The 16,074-nt window shown below is 34.6% G+C and overlaps 1 protein-coding gene across 13 annotated transcripts in view; it reads right to left on the bottom strand.

The window, feature by feature from the left end:
- Positions 1-16,074, bottom strand: part of PTPRD (protein tyrosine phosphatase receptor type D) — a 2,182,843-nt gene that overhangs the window by 1,612,552 nt on the left and 554,217 nt on the right. For all 13 annotated transcript variants that reach the window (XM_087869643.1, XM_045780711.2, XM_087869649.1 and 10 more), the window contains one exon: positions 887-958. The gene's annotated coding sequence lies outside the window, so the exon portion shown is untranslated. The remainder of the gene's footprint in view (positions 1-886; positions 959-16,074) is intronic.

The following is a 16,074-nucleotide window of genomic DNA, read 5'->3' as shown; positions in this document are numbered from 1 at the left end:
AGTGCGTGTGTATGTGTGTGTGTGTGTGTATAAGATAGAGAAAGAAAGGAAAAATTTAATTGGATAGTTGAGGGGCTGTTCACAAACATGAAACCAGGATACATTAATGCCACTTATAGATAGGAAAAAAAATAATAAATTGAAGCAAAAAAAGCATGTATTTGGTTTTATGGCATAAACTACGTAAGAATTATTTAACTTTAAAATTGAATTGCAACATGGAAAATAACTATTATTTATTACCAAAATTTACAGAATTTATTAGCTTTTTTTTTTTAAGCATTTATTACCCTTTATTTGACTGCAGCCTCAGACTTATTCATGATGCTCATTCAACTATTGCTTGTGGGTCGTGGTGTCAATTAATAAAATACCTTTAAAAATTATCTGTAGGGGCACCTGGGTGGCTCAGGCAGTTAAGCACCTGTCTTTGGCTCAGGTCATCATCTCAGGTCCTGGAATCAAGCCCTGTGTTGGGTTCCTTGCTCAGTGGGGCGTCCACTTCTCCCTCTCCCTCTGGCCCTCTCCCCCCACACCACTTGTGTGCTCTCTCTCTCTCAAATAAATAAATATAATATTTTAAAAAATTAAAATACAAAATAAATAAAAATTATATGTAAGTAATACCACGACCATTTTAGATTTTTTTAAAAAATTACTAGTTTCCATTCTCCACATAATTTTAATTTTATAATTATAGTTTTTAATAGTACTCCTATTAGTAGATTAATTAAAAACAAAACAAAATCCTGATGTTACAAATTTTGTTTGAAAAACAGTCTTTCCCTATTTAGCCAAGCAATGATGTTAACATGTCTTTAATTCTCCTTGTTCTGTATTACAAACAGGTCTTGTAAAAAGAGCAATTAGAATGAGTGAGACTTACCAACGTATATCCTTTCCCTACAAGATGATTAATGGCTGGAGGATGAAAAGTGTCAAACCCCTCAGGATTTCCCTAAAAGGAAAAAAAGAGGGGGAAACACATTTTGAATTCACATTTCTTTAGTAGCTATTTGATGCTGATGAGATCAATCTAAGTCACCTGACGAGATTTAAAAAAGGAGCACAATAAAAGACACCTTATAGATTAATGAAACTGACTAGTTAATGCTAAGAAATAATACCATAAAAAGGGTTTCCTTGGCATAAAGTATTGCAACCCATTACATTTAAAGAATGAATATCATTCTTAAATTTTTCTCTGATATAAAAAGTCATGCTATAGGATAATAATTTGATTAACAACAAATCCATTTTAATGGCAATCCAACTTATTAAAACATATTTTTTTATTTTTATATATGATCTTTAAATCTGTTTTTCTCTTTTGTGTTGCATAAGAAAATGAGCCACTCACAACTTCTTTCTGTTATATTACTCATTATTCAGATATGTTTTCTCATAGAGTCAGAAAACATCATCTATCAAATTATGCTTAGTAGCTATAGAACTCTTGTCCTACATCCAAGTAACTGTTGTACTCTAGACCAGTTAACAACTTTCAAATTAACAGCACAGCACTGAACATAAAATATTTGAGCCATAACTATAATAAGCAATGTACATCAATAACCTTTAATACATCAGAATGGAAAATATGCAAGTCCATAGCTGAATATTGACCAGATAAGTGAGGCTCAAAGTAAGTCATATGTAATTAAATATTTCAGTTAAAATCACACATTTAGCAACATAGAATTGATTTGGGTAACAAAGATCAGGTGGTTCCATCAACCGTTTAATGATTACTGGGTCATTTTCTCCCGAGGTCTAAAGAGAAATCTGCAAAATCTGCCATTTATGGACCACAAAGAAGTGGGCATTTAGGGCTCACCCATGATTTCTCACATCTGATCCAAATGCCCTTCCTACACACACCCAAGATTTTTACATTTCCCTCTTCCTAGAATGTCCCCTTGCTTCCTATTCAAACATTATTCATTCTTTCTAAACCAAACTCTAAACTCACCTAATCTATGGAGCCATCATTTGTTTTGCATTCAGAGGCTTGTTCCAATACTAACACATACTCCATCATATATTTTTCACATATGTGCCTTCTTTCCTAGAACAGAAATTATGCTCTATACTTCTGTGTGTATTCAGAAAGTCAGAATCTGGTAGAATTCCAACGACTTAGCAGGGAAAATATATGTTTTGATTACTTAGTTACCTGGTGAGTCTTGCTACTATACACTATATCTGAAATAATTAATGTCAAAAACTCCTTTGAGTGACCAAGAAATGACTTTTGGTTTGGAAGGAAGGAACTGCTAGTCTGTCTTATTTGGCAAACAGCTCTGCTCAGGACTAAAGAAAACCATATTAGAACCATTTTATTTTCTACATGCCTTTAATGGATAAGTTAAAATCTTACAAGGTATTGCTATAACCTTCTGCTAAACTTGCGAAGAACTTAGGATCTACAAAGCCTAAGCAAAATAACATTGAGTAGTTACTATGTGCCATATATGCACACACACAAACTAATGAGGAAGAAGCTCCTGTTAATTTCCCTTCTTTTCAGATGAGGAAGCTGAAACAGAGAAATCTGGAGTTATTTCCCCAAAGTCTGCTAGTAAGTAAATGGTAAAGATGGGATTTAAATACAGGCAGTCTGACTCAGAGCCTTTCATCCTAACTCCAGTAATATGCTACCTGTGTCTGCAAATCCCATATGCTAGATAAAGGGGAAGAGAATGACAGAAGGAAGGAATGAGAAAGATAGCTTACATATTGTCAAAATGTAAAGATGACATTTTTAAAAAGCCAGTAGCAATTCCTAAAGAATTCTACTCTTCACACTCCTTCCCCAATGTACCCCAGGTAGTCTTAGAATCGATGTTTTCATTTAAATGACTCAAAAAGTTATAAAACTTTTATCTAGATGTAGGAATATATTTAGAAGTTTAGAAAAAATAAACTTTCTCAGATATTTCATGGGTACTCAGCATTATCAAACATCTTTTATATTAGAATTTAAATTGTGCAATTTAATTTTAAGATTTAAAATAGCTTTTAAATTTGATCTGTATTTTTAACGCTCTGTTTTTGAACATCTTAAGCATTTTTATATTGCCATTAACAAATACAGCATGTGTAAATACTGAGCGTAATTTTGAGCTTTTAGTGCTACAAACTTCACATTTCCCTAAAGGAGCCCTTTTCCCTAAAGTATGCACATTTCATAGAATAAAGAAGTATTTAATAATGGTGGTATTCAAAATTATGCATGAGGATACTCTTACCCTTTCTTTCTAGAAGCTGATTCACAAGTTATTATGTCTTAAAAAATACATTTTTTCTGAGATTTATAGTATGCACTTAACTTTGAGGTAGATAACTTTGACTGAATCCTCCCTGTTTAATGGTTAGGAAAAATGTGTCCCAAGCACGTTGAATCACTGCCCAGTGTTACTCAAGTTGTGCTTAGAAGAGCTTGGTTTTTTCCTCTGTTCTTTGAAATTGGGCTTCATGTTGTTTCTTTTTGTTGCATTTCTTTTGTGTTGTATTGTTATCATTTTCTTACACTTCATATTTTGATTTTAGTTTTCACAGAAAAAGTGAATAACAGACTCTCATACACACACACACACACACACACACACACACACACAAGACCAAGTATGTTATTTAAAAATATTCTATTTGTGTTTAAGACATGATTTACATAAGATCTGCCATTATAAATTTAGAAGCTCATTAACCATTCCTTGCACGTATTAATCATTTAAAAAAATTCCATGAGCATTAATGTTACAAATTAAATCCTATCCCGTGGTCACTAACTTTAAATCTTAGAACACTAAAGCTGACTTTAAAATACAGTATAAACAGGGGTGCCTGGGTGGCTCAGCCGGTTAAGCGGCCCAACTCTTGGTTTTGGCTCAGGTCATGATCTCAAGGGTGGTGAGACTGAGCCCCATCTAGGGCTTCCACACTCAGTGGGGAGTCTGCTTGGGATTCTCTTCCTTCTCCCTCCTTCTGCCTCTGTCTCAAATAAAAATAAAAAATCTTTTTAAAAAAGGTGTAAACACCAATAGTTCAGGAGAACCATGATATGGTGAAAGGGGAAAATTTATAAAGTATGCCTTCTCTATCATGAAATAAATTATAGAAAGAGGGAATTTCTGAGGGTTATAAAGGTATACAATAATAGGGAAAAAGAGAAAATATTAAAAAGTATGTGCACTTCTTTTGAAAGTTCTTTAGTCTCTAGTAATAATTCTGTGGACAGATACTAAAGATACATTACCTAATAAAATATATGTGTAATGAAAAGATAAATATAATGTTTCTATAACAGATTATAAAATATAGTCATGAAAGCAATCGGCCTCAATCCACAGATAAAACTAAAATTAACTCTATACCTCACCGAAATTCTTTCTTATAATTATTTCATATTATTCAACCTCTACTCCTTCCTCTAAATCATTTCTTCAGCATAACTGTAAGTTCCTGCCTCTGACACTTCCCCAAGTCTAGTTCAGTCTTCCTACTTCCTTTTCTGAATTGGCCTTAGGTCAACATCTTCATACACCCTCTAACCAAAACCCTTATTACCTCATACTTCTGCATTCTATCTTTCTAACTGAAAACTCTAGACCAACGCAACAGTCTTTTCCCTCCATTCTAGGCCTTCTTTTTCCCAGCCCTGACAATCTGAGTTCCTTATTAATGAAATTACTAACTAATGGCTTCTTTATTTATAATAAAAATAATCTACTTTGTCCAAAAAATTGGGTTGGAAAAGGATTAGTGAGTGTATAGCAGCAAGATGACATGCTTCTGACGAATAACTGTAGAGCATTACCCAAGAATCATAAAGCCTGGACCTCATTTGTCTGCATTTAAAAGGTGGAGGAGGGACACCTGTGTTGCTCGGTTGGTTAAGCATCTGCCTTCAGCTCAGGTCATTAGCCTAGGGTCCTGGGATCGAGCCCTGCATGGGGCTCTCTGTTCAGTGAGAAGCCTGCTTCTCCCTCTCCCCCTGCCACTACCCCAGCTGTGCTCTCTCTCTCTCCCTCTCTGTCAAATAAATAAGTAAAATCTTTTTTAAAAAATTTAATAAATAAAAGGTAGGAGGAGATGTATTCCCATCTAAGTTGCAGGATGGAATATGCTCTACGAATGATCATTTCAGATTCTTTTTTTTTTTTAGATTTATTTATTTATTTGAGAGAGAGAGAGCAAGCACAGTGGAGAGGGGTAGAGGGAGAGAGAAACACAAGCAGACTCCCTGCTGAGCACAGAGCCCAATGCAGGGCTTGATCTCAAGACCCTTAGATCACTACCTGAGCTGAAACCAAGACTGCCACCGACTGTGTCACCCAGTTACCCCCACTTTTTTTTAAGATTTATTTATTTGAGAGAAAAAGAGAGTGATCATTTCAGATTCTTGCTAGCATGTAGGTCTAAAATAAGCTACAATGTTAGATATTCATGACTGAACAGCTGACAGCATACCCACTGCTACTCACATTGCATATCTTCTAAATAATATCCAGAAATAGATATTTCAAAAACATACTAATTTACTAATTCTTTTGATAAGAACCAGGGCAGGTTAGGGCCAACAGTGTGTACACATTAGTGACATCTCTGTTTTTGAAGACAAATTTGCATCCCTTTCCTTGACATGTGAGACTCACAAATGGTAGCTTTTTGACAGCTAGGCAGTGACCACGGTGTTACCACCATGCTTAACTCACTGATGTTTCTGACTGACAGGGGTGGCTAACAGTTCTAAGGTTCATTTCCTGCTGAACACCAATGTTATCACCACTTAAGCATCACAGCAGATGATACCCCACCATAAAATGTGAGTTAACCGTATAGATATTGAATAGCAGCAGAAGATACTTATGTATGTTTAAGAAATGTGACCAGGATTCCATTAACTGCACAAATATTTTTTTGAAATAGGAAAGTGATACATTCACTTTACACTTAGTGGATAGTTTGATTAAGACAAGTTTCCCATGGGAACAGACTACTAACATTTGAAAGAGCAACAATCTTTGTTGTGTTAGAAAGTATGCCAATTATCTTACATACAAAAAGATATTTTGTTAAAAAAAAGATATTTTGTTTTGTTAAACTGTAACTGTAGTATCTACAAAATAATTACACTGAAAAGAACTCTAAAGATAGCTCCAGTACCTTAAAAGAAAAAGAAAGCAAACAAATGAAACACTTGTAAGCTTCATATTCTATATAGCTATAACTTTTCCCCATTCTTCTCTTCTCAGTCACACCCTCTCAAAAAAATTGGTTTACCTTTACTAACTTTACTTTCAGTAGTTCTTTTCATACGTTAAACATTTCCTTAGAGATTCTGGCACAACTGCTATATCTGGAGTTGACAATTCTAATACAGATTTAACTTTCAGTCATTTTACCTGCCTCATTTAACATTTGGCTCTGCAGACTACTGTTAGCATTACCATCTTAATACTTCTCTCCTGACTTCTATGACATTGTTTTCCTCTAGCTGTCTTCCTACCACTCTGATTATTCCTTCTTAATTATGTGTTATATCAGCTATTTCCTCAGTACTTCGTCTTTGACACTTTGCCTTTCTTATTTTATACCATCTCTTACAATGACTTCATACAAAGCCACGTTTCAAAAATAACCTATTACTGATAAATCCAAACGTATAGCCCCCAAACATGTGTATCAAACTTACTATCAGAAATTTATACACAGATGTGCCAAAGACATTCCCAATTCAATGTGTGAAATTTTGAATCACCTTTCTTCCATTCTTCTGCTCCCGCATTCTCTGTCTCAGTGAACAGTAACAATAGATAACATTTATTCTATGCCTGACACTTGTAATACCTTATATAAGTATTCTACAAACACAATAGAAAGATATTAATATCACCACTTTGAAAATGCAACTGATACACAAAGAAGTAAAGTTACTTACATCAATTCATGCAACTGATAAATACTGGAGCTGGAATCTGAACAGACCGTCTACACATTTAACCATTACACCTTGAAAGATATATGCCCATTTGCAAAAGTCAGACCGGAAACAACCGAAATTTTACTTTTATTCACCACAGAGAACAGTCTTCTCTCAGTTTACTGATTATGGGTAAAAAATATTTATTGTATCTGTTTCTTCCTCTCTATTCCTATGGCTCTGATTTTAGTTTAGATTCTTCACTTCTCATGTGGATTATTTTAATAATTATGGCTCTTTATACCAGCCCTTACACTAACAATAAACTTTAATCTCTGGTCTTGATTCTCAACACTTTGCTCTGCTGTTGTTTAAGACCAGTCTAGTAACTAGGAAAAAAAAAAAAAAAAAAGAAAGAAAGAAAGAAAAGAAAAAACTATGACTAAGAAAAAAGATGACCTAAATACCACTGTGGTTTTCAATAGTCAAAAGACATGTGAGTAGATTTGATGGGCACAAAACCTTTCCCATCTCCATAGCTTGGTGTCCTAAGATAAGGGATACAATTTCTAATCATCAGAAATAGGATTAATTATTTTAAAAAAGATAACCTATAAAAATTATGAATAAAAATGACCCGTCTACTGGTACTTTGACAATTTAAAGCTCTCATTTGCATCAACATACAATAAATGCAAAGACTGTGATTTTTCTTACATGTTAAGTGCAACATGTGCAAATTGTCCATGTCCCCATGGCTAATTATTTTCATGGTATGGCAAAATAAACCTATGAGAAAGAAGGGTCCATATGAATTTTGGCTACTAAAATGTAAAATTTACCATTCTCTAGCATCTGTATATGTTTATACAGAAATGAAATAGAAAAATCAGGAATTCAGGAACACTTTATTTCAATCTCCACCTAAAAGAACTTTTCCTCAATAAAAAAAAATACATAAACTAAAACTCCTTGATTAAAATGTCATTTCTATCTGTATCCAAAGAAATTCACTAAATTTCTATGGCTCTCAGTTTTCTTATGTGGGGAAACAATAAAGTGGGGGTGGGCAGCATTTTACTATATGAATTTTAAGATCTTTTTTCTGCTCAGCATTCCAATTTGGGCCGATTTCTCAAACTGGATAAAATTGCTTTTTTATCATCATGGGAATTAATGTAGAGAACAAAATCTGAACAATTAACAAAACAATATTTTGTCTGTTTGGAGAACAAAATATTTAAAATTTGAACTTCACAATTTGAATTATTTTAATTTTGAAGGAAAAAAAATCCAGAAGCTTTAATGCTATTCTCCTGAATTACCTTTAGTTAAAATGGATGAATTCAGAATCACAAAAGTATACACATTGTTTTCAGGAATGAATGGTTTTGTTTCAAAGTGAAGATATATTTGAAATAGAAAAAGTGAAAGAAGCAACCTCAGTATCTGGTGAAACTCTATCTGGAAAAATAAGTTCAAAATAGAAAAAGAAGTGAGATGAACAAGGATTTTTGGTTCAAAAGATCAATAATAATGAATGTACTGATGGAAAGTTTCTGACCAGAGAGCTCAAAAGTATTCCTATTTTGTTGCAAGTCTAAAGCCATTGAATTAAGAGCACTCACACAGTTTTTTGCATGCTGCATGTAGCTTTGAATAACTAGCCATCCAGTACTTCAACAACTGGTCAAAACACATTAGATACATCTAAGAGGGATTCCTAAGAGCAGATGTGCTTCTACCAAACCACACACTGAGAATTCCAATCAAACAGGCAGCCAAATCACTACAACCTAATTGCCACCACCCTGAATGTGGAATGCAATTACTGCTGACCCACCCTTGTTTTTCCCAAATAAAAATTACTGATCCTCTCAATTCAGCAGACTGCCTAGGCTGTTGGGAGATCCAGCAGCAGGGTCTTTAGCAGCCAGAGGCTGCAAATTGGTTTCTGCAGGCTTATTTATGAGGCTGACACAGTTAACTTCTTTCTGAATCCGTGGCAAAGATGACTTAAACATTTTCTTCCCTAACAAAGAAAGGTTCTTTCAAAAATGAGATTTAAAGAAAAAAAAATGAGATCATAAAAAAAAATGAGAGAAAGAATTTAGCAAAAGGTATTAAATGCAAATTAAATTGAGCACTGAAAAACCTCACTGTTAAAGGCATTTAAACAAATTGAAATGTATTCTTCCATCTCGGTTTCACACAAAGTGCAATATGCACTATTTTAAAATTAGATAATCAGCTTAAAAGCTATTACTGTAAAACTCCACCTTCTTGCTAACCAAATTTACTGTAATGTGGGTGAGATTGTTTTTCTTTCAGAATTTCTATTTGTTGTTTTGAAGAGAGTGATAAATTTAAAAATGTTTTTCATTTCTGTAAAGTAAATGCATTTTTGTTTTTGAAAAATAAGAATGCAAAATATGTGGTATTTCCATAAAAAATTCATGCTTTCTTTAATATATATATTTAAACAAATTGCAAAAATGCATTATGCCACTAGTGGAAGTAGCTTTAAAAGTAACTGTTGTAAACAATATTTTATTTTTTCATGCCCACACACCAAAAATTGTGGCTTGAGAAATATATATCTATCTTGAGACAGTTTGACATTATGTGAAAAAAGGAGACTATCATTGAATAGTTTAAATTTTAACTTTGTACTACAAATAGAATAGAAATGTGAAAATCAATGGAACTGAATTGCAGGAAAGTCAGTCTTCATTTTTTTAAAGTTTTTATTTTAATTCCAGTTAGTTAACATGCAGTGTTATATTAGTTTCAAGTATGCAATATAGTGATTCAACAATTCCATGCATCACTTGGCGCTCATCATAAGTGCCCTCCTTAATCCCACCACATATTTAACCCATCCCTCCCTCACCTCGCCTCTGGTAACCCTTAGTTTGTTTTCTATAATTAAGAGTCTGTTTCTTGGTTTCTCTCTCTCTCTCTCTCTCTCTCTTTCTTCCTCTTTGTTTTGTTCCTCAAATTCCACATATGAGCGAAATCATATAGTATGTGTTTTTCTCTAATTTATTTTGCTTAGTATTATACTTGCTAGCTCCATATATGTTGTTGCAAATGGCAATATTTCACGCTTTCTAATGGTTGAATAATATTCCATATATATTTATTTATATGAAATATATATATGATTATATATATAATATAAATATAATATATATAAACATATATATAATAAAATCACATCTTTATCCATTCATTAGCCAATGGACACTCATGCTGCTTTCATATCTTAGCTATTGTAAATAATGTGGCTATAAACATAAGGGTACATGTAACACTTTGAATTGGTGTTTTTGTATTCCTTTGTATTCCTTAGCTAAAACCCCAGTAATGTGAATGCTGAATCATAGGGTAGTTCTATTTTTAATTTTTTGAGGAAACTCCATACTGTTTTCCACCAGTTTGCATTCTCACCAACAGTGCAAGAGGGTTCCCTTTTCTCCACATCCTCACCAATGCCAGTCATTTCTTGTGTTGTTGATTTTAGCCATTCTGGTAAGTGTGAGGTGATAACTAAGTGTAGTTCTGATTTGCCTTTCCTTCATGTAATGATAATGTACACCCTTTCATGGGTCTGTTGGGCATCCACCCGGATGTTTTCTTTGGAGAAATATCTGTTTATTTTGGACCATTATGTTTTCATTTTCATTTTCATTTGTTTCCATGTACCTTTTTAATTTCTATGTACCTTTTTAATTTGGTAGTTTCTGCCTGGGTTTAATCAGTTTATTTGGGTTTTGGGGAGAGGTGTTGAGTTGTATCATTTCTATATATATATATATATATATATATATATACACATATGGATATATATATATATATATATCCTTAATCAGATATGTCATTTACAAATATCTTTTCCCATTCAATAGGTTTCATTTGAGTTTTGTTGGTTGTTTCCTTTGCAGTGAAGAAGCTTTTAATTTTGATGTAGTCCCAGTAGTCCATTTTTGCTTTTGCTTCCCTTGCCTTGGGAGATATATCTAGAAAAAAGTTGCTATGGCTGATGTCAAAGAGGTTACTGCCTGTGCTCTCTTCTAAGATTTTTACGGTTTCACATTTAGGTCTTTAATCCATTTTGAATTTATTTTTGTGCATGGTGTAAGAAATAGTAAGTGGCCCAGTTTCATTCTTTTGCATGTTGCTGTCCAGTTTTCTGAACAGAATTTGTTGAAGAGACTGTCCTTTCCCATCGGATATTCTTTCCTGCTTGGTTGAAGATGAGCTGGCCATATAGTCGTGGGTTTATTTCTGGTTTTTCTATTGTGTTCTATTGATCTATGTGCCTAATTTTGTGCCAGTACCATACTGTTTTGATTATTATAGCTATGTAATATAACTTGAAATCCAGAATTGTGATGCCTCCAGTTTTGCTTCTCTTTTTCAAGATTGCTTTGGCTATCCAAGGTCTTTTGTGGTTCCATAGAAATTTTAGTATTGTTTGTTCTAACTCTGTGAAAAATAATATTGGTATTTTGATGCAGATTGCATTAAGTGTGTAGACTGCTTTGGATATAGACATTTTAACAACACTTGTTCTTCCAATCCATGAGCATGGGATGTCTTTCCATTTCTTTGGTCATCTTCAATTTTTTCATCAGTGTTTTATAGTTTTCAGAATACAGGTCTTTTATCTCTTTAGTCAGGTTTATTCCTAGGTATCTTATTATTTTTTTGTTGCAATTATAATTGGGATTGTTTTCTTAATTTCTCCTTCTGCTGTTTCATTATTGGTGTAGAGAAATGCAACAGATTTCTGTACATTGATTTTGTGTCCTGCAAATTTATTGAATTTATTCTTCAGTTTTAGCAGGGTTTACATGGAGTCTTTTGGGTTTTTTATATATAGTACCGTGTCATTCGCAAAATAGTGAAAGTTTTACTGCTTTTTTACTGATATGGATGTCTTTATTTCTTTTTGTTGTCTGATTGCTGTGGCTAGGACTTCCAGTACTATGTTGAATAAAAGTGGTGGGAGCGGACATCCTTGTCTTCTTGTTCCTGACCTTAGGTGAAAAGCTCTTAGTATTTCACCATTGAAGATGATGTTAGCTGTGGATTTTTCATATATGGCCTTTACTATGTTGAGATGTGTTCCCTCTAATCCTACTTTGTTAAGGGTTTTTATCATGAATGGATATTGTACTTTGTCAGATGCTTTTTCTGCATCTATTGAAATGATTGTATGATTCTTATCCTTTCTCTCTTATTGATGTGATATATCACATTGATTGCTTTATGAGTATAGAATCAATCTTGCCACTGAGGAATAAATCTTACTTGGTTGTGGTGAATCATTTTTTTTAATGTATTGTTGAATTCAGTTTGCCAGTATTGAGGATTCATCAGGGATATTGCCCTGTATTTCTCTTATTTAGTGGTATCTTTATCCAGTTTTGGTAACCAGATAATGTTGGCCTCATAGAATGAATTTGGAAGTTTCTCTTCCTTTTTGGAATAGTTTGAGAAGAATTGGTGTTAACTCTTCTTTAAATGTTTGGTAGAGTTCACCTGTGAAGCCATCTGGTCCTGGACTTTTGTTTGTTGGACTTTTTTTTTTTTTTAATTACTGATTCAATTTCTTTACTGGTTATCAGTATGTTCAAATTTCCTATTTCTTCCTGTTTCAGTTTTTGTACTTTATATGTTTCTAGGAATTAATCCATTTCTTCTAGGTTGTTTGATTTGTTGGCATACAATTTCTCACAATATCCTTTTTTCCCCCTTTCTTGATAACTTTGGCTAGACATTTATCAATTTAATTGATTTTTTTAAAAAAAAAAACCATCTTCTGGCTTCATTAATGTGATCTGTCAGGGTTTTTTAGTTTCTATATTATTTATTTCTGTTCCAATCTTTATTATTTTCTTCCTTCTGCTGGTTTTAGGTTTTGTTTGTTGTACTTTTTCTGATACCTTAGTTGTTAGGTTAAGTTATGATTTTTTTTTTCTTCTTGAGGTAGGCCTGTACTGTTATACAGTTCCCTCTTAGAACTGTTTTTGCTGCATCCAAAAGATTTTGGACCATTATGTTTTAATTTTCATTTGTTTCCATGTACCTTTTTAATTTCTTGTTTTAGTTCCTGGTTGACCCATCCATTGTTTAGTAGCATGTTATTTAACCTCCATGTATTTGTGTTCTTCCAGATTTTTTTCTTGTGGTTAACTTCTAGTTTCATAGTGTTGTGGTCAGAAAAGATGCATGGTATGGCTTCAATCTTCTTGAATTTGTTGATGCTTGTTTTATTGGCTAATACATGATTTATTCTGGGCAATGTTTCATGTGCACTTGAAAAAGTGTGTATTCTGCTGTTATAGGAGGGAATGTTCTGAATATGTCTGTTAAATCCATCTGTTTCAGTGTGCCAGTCAAAGTCGTTGTTTCCTTGTTGATGTTCTGTTTAGATGATCTGTCCATTGAAGTGGGTATTAAAGTCCCCTACTATTATTGTGGTATTATCAATTAGTACTCCTAAGTTTGTTAGGAACTGTTTTATGTATTTGGGTGCTCCTATTTTGGGTCCATAAACATTTACAATTGCTATATCTTCTTGTTGGATTGTCCCCTTTATTATTGTATGGTGGCCTCCTTTGTCTCTTGATACAGTCTTTGTTTTAAAGTCTATTTTGTCCAATATATGTATTTCTACTCTGGCTTTTTTTGACACCCATTTGCATGATAGATGTTTCTCCATCCACACGCTTTCATTTTGTAGGTGTATTTAGGTCTAAAATGAGTCTCTTACAGGCAGCATATAGATGGGTCTTATTTTCTTATCCATTCTGTCACCCTATGGCTTTTGATTGGATCATTTAGGCCATTTACATTCAAAGTAGTTATTGCTATTTTATTATTTGTTTTATAGTTGTTTCTGAAGATTTTCTCTGATCCTTTATTGTCTTTTTTCATGGTTTGCTAATTTTCTTTGGTGATATATTTGGATTTCTTTTTCTTTATTTTTTTCATATCTATTACTGGTTTTTGATATACGCTTACCATTAAGTTTGTATATAAACTCTCCTACATATAGCAGTTTATATTAAGTTGATGGTCATTTAATTTTGAACCCATTCTTTTCTCCTCTCTTCCCCATGTTTTAGGTATACGTTATTATATTGTATATCCATTTTTGTGTGAATTTCTTGACTAATTTTTACTGAAATACTTATTTTTATTGCTTTTTTGTTTCCTACCTTTATACTGTGACTTTTGGTTTCTCCTTTGCACTCAAAGTGTCTCCTTTAATATTTCTTGCAGGGCTGGATTAGTGGTCATGAATTCCTTTAGTTTTTGTTTGTCTGGAAAACTCTTTATCTCTCCTTCTATTCTGAATGACAGCCTTGCTGGATAGAGTATTCTTGGCTACACGTCTTTCCCATGCAGTACTTTGAATATATCATGCCACTCTCTTCGGGCTTACACAGTTTCTGTTGAAAAATCCCCTGCTGGCCTTATGAGTTTTCTCTTGGCATTTACTGACTTCTTTCATCTTTATCATTATATTTTGCCAATTTAATTATAATATGTCTTGGTGTTGGCCTGCTTTTGTTGATTTTGATGGGAGTTCTCTGTGCCTCCTGGATCTGGATATGTCTTTCCTTCCCCAGATTAGGGAAGTTTTCAGCTATTCTTTCTTTAGATAAATTTGCTACCCCTTTTCTCTCTTATCTTCTTCTGGGACTCCTATAATACAAAGGCTATCATGTTTGATGTTTATGTTATTATGTTTGAGTTCCCTAAGTCTATTCTCATTTTGCATAATTCTTTTTTCTCTCTTTTGCTCAGCTTGATTACTTTCCATTATTCTGTCTTTGAGTTCACTAATTCATTCCTCTGCTTCTTCAAGCCTGCTGTTCATTCCATCAAGTGTATTTCTCATTTCATTTATTGAGCCCTTTATTTCTGCTATGGTATTCCTTATCTCTGTGTTAAGGATCTCACTTATGTCTTCCACTCTTTTCTCAAGTCCAGTGAGTATCTTTATGATCATTGCTTTAAATTCTCTATCAGATTTTGTTTAGATCTCTGGTTGTGGACTTGGCCTGTTCTTTCATTTGGGATAAATTCCTCTGTTTCTTCATTTTGTCTGCCTCTCTCTGTCTGTTTCTCTGTGTTAAGAAAGTCAGCTATGTCTTCTGTTCTTGAAAGAAGTGACATCCTGAAGAGGAGGTCCTCGAGTTCCCTACAGTGCAGTTGTTCTCTGTTCACCAGAATTTGGCACTTCAGGAGAGTATCCTACGTGTGTTGCTTACTGCCTGCTGTCATGTCATGTCACGTTTCCTTGCAATCCAGTCATCTGCACTGACTCTCTGCCTATTGCAGGCTATGCTTGCTCGCTGTGGGCACTTAGTGGGACCTAGGCAGGCCAGCTCTGAGGAGGCAGGCTCACCAGGGAGCTTGGGAGTGGGGTGGTGGTGTTAGCAAAGTTTGCACTTGACTACCAGTCTTATGCCAGATCCCCTGAAGTGCTACAGTAGCTGGGGGCTGTGGGCTGGGGCAGCTGAAGGCAAGGCCTGGCATGGCTGGATCCAGTATGCTGTGATTACTGGGGGTGCATGGCTGGATGCTGCATGGCAGCTGGGCACCCAGCTGCTAGGTGCTGTATAAGGTGGTGGCTGGGCACAGTACAGTAGCTGGGTACGATGTGTACACAAACAAAATTAGCCCTGAGCACATGGCCAAGCCTAGTAGGCTTGGACTGGGGAGTCCTCAGGAGAACTTGTGGGCATGGCACACAACTACCAGGTTAAGTAGCAGTGTCTGTGGAGTGCTGCCTCCCAACAGGTAGCACTGTGTTTATGCTGGGGGCCGAAGGGAGGAAAATGGCACCTGCCAGCTCCCTTGTTTTCAAAGTCCCCCAACATGCTTTGAAATCAGTATTAAAAGATCTGTCTCCTGTTTGCCCCCAGTGTTGTGTAAGCTGCTGCTGTTGTTGTTGTTGTTGTTGTTGTTGTTGTTGTTTTTCTTTTACATTGCCTCCGGCACAGGCTGTTATGTCTTTAAGGACTGTGACCCAGCTACACTTGCCCTCGGGGCTTGTGCGGTGCGGAGTCTGCAGACTTAAAGCTCCAGGCTCCAAGTCCCACTAGTTTAAAAAACTCACAGAATTC

Source organism: Ursus americanus, chromosome 18 (assembly GCF_024610735.1).
Source record: "Ursus americanus isolate L20-20 chromosome 18, mUrsAme1.1.p, whole genome shotgun sequence".
NCBI classification, from domain to species: domain Eukaryota; kingdom Metazoa; phylum Chordata; class Mammalia; order Carnivora; family Ursidae; genus Ursus; species Ursus americanus.
Note: the sequence above shows the minus strand (reverse complement) of the source record. Positions and strands in the feature narration are given on the sequence as shown.